The sequence below is a fragment of the Mustela nigripes genome, chromosome 13 (assembly GCF_022355385.1).
Source record: "Mustela nigripes isolate SB6536 chromosome 13, MUSNIG.SB6536, whole genome shotgun sequence".
NCBI lineage: Eukaryota > Metazoa > Chordata > Mammalia > Carnivora > Mustelidae > Mustela > Mustela nigripes.
Window position 1 is genome coordinate 38,401,844 of NC_081569.1, and position 1,555 is coordinate 38,403,398.

The 1,555-nt window shown below is 47.4% G+C and overlaps 1 pseudogene; it reads right to left on the reverse strand.

The window, feature by feature from the left end:
• Positions 1 to 1,148: 1,148 nt before the first annotated feature.
• On the reverse strand, positions 1,149 to 1,327 carry LOC132000348 (U2 spliceosomal RNA; annotated as a pseudogene).
• Positions 1,328 to 1,555: the final 228 nt, after the last annotated feature.

The following is a 1,555-nucleotide window of genomic DNA, read 5'->3' on the forward strand; positions in this document are numbered from 1 at the left end:
CATGCCCATGAGGAAGCAGGGAATCCTTGAGTCCACCTGTGGGGTGGGGGATGGGGAGTGGTGGGAGGAGGACACCCTCCTCCTCGTCCCATAAAGCCAGGACTCTCAAAGGGTGGCACCTTCAGAGAAAGGTAGAAAAATAATAATATGCCTACTGGCACATAGATCAATGAAGTATGTCTCCACTCATGTTCTGGGTATGGAAAAATAATAATTCTGATGGGGCATTAATCAATTCATTGCCTCTCAGTTACAAATTCTCTTTTCAGTACCTGGTCCATGATCATGAACTGGATGCCTTAAACATTTCTCTTTGTGGGAGGAGCAAGACGGTGGAGGAGTACGAAACCTAATATCATTGGTTCCCAGGAGTACAGCTACTTACCAAACCATTCTGAACACCTACAAACTCAACAGGACATCGAAGAGGAGAAGAGCAGCAATTCTAGGAACAGAAAAATGACCACTTTCTGGAAGGTAGGACGTGCAGAGAAGTGAAGATAGATGACAGGGGGAGGGCCCAGCTCCTGGGAGGCAGTATAGCAGCAGAGCACAAAAATCCTAACTTTTAGAAGTCTGCTCCACTGAAGGACATTGCTCCAGAGGCTAAGCAGGGGGTGGAACCCTTGCAGGGACAGTGTAGTCTCAGGACCCATGGGGTCACAAAAAGACCAGGGGTGCCTGAGTGCAGCAAAGTTCCCAAGTATCAAGCAGGGAATCCAGCAGAGATGGAGCCAAGCAGTGGGCTCTCAGCATGGGGTTAATTTAAGCCATTAGGCGAGGCACATCCAGGCCACTACTCTTCAAGCAGGAACCCCACCAGTGGTAGATCCGGGGACACTCACCTTTTTCCTCTGGGGGGAGTGGTGCAGGAGCATGCTGCAGGAATCAGCTGGGTTTGGAGACTCCAAATGGGGCCATGCGCCAGAGAAAGAAAGTCACTCTGGGTGACTCAGAGCATGGCCAGAGACCAGGGAGACAGGAGGGATTGACTGCTTTTCTCTGAGGGCACACTGTGGAGTGGGGCCCTGAGCTCTCAGCTCCTCCTGCCAGAGACCGGGAGGCCGCCATTTTCATTCTTGTCCTCCAGAACAGTAAGGAAAGCAGTCAGGGAACAAAAGCTCCCAGAGCAAATCCAAGCAGATTACTTAGCCTGGCCCCTGGCAAGGGCGGTGCAATTCCGCCTTGGGCAAAGACATTTGAGAATCACAGCAATAGACTTCTCCTCCAGAAGATCAGCAAGAACATCCAGCCCAGACCAAGCTCACTGATCAAGGAGAACAGCGGAATTCCACACTTGATCTTAGCCAAAAGGCCGAGAAGCGATGAGAACAGCGGAATTCCAGAGGAGGGGAAGCAATGCATAGAATTCATGGTTTTTTTTCCCCATGATCCTTTAGTCTTTCAAAGTTAAACATTTTTAATTTTATTTTTTTCTTATTCTATTTTTAAAATTTTCCCTCTTTCCTATTTTAACTATTTTGTCTTACCAATACCTTTTTAAAAATATTTTAAAATTTTCATTATTATAGTCATATTCTACCCCTTCTTTTTA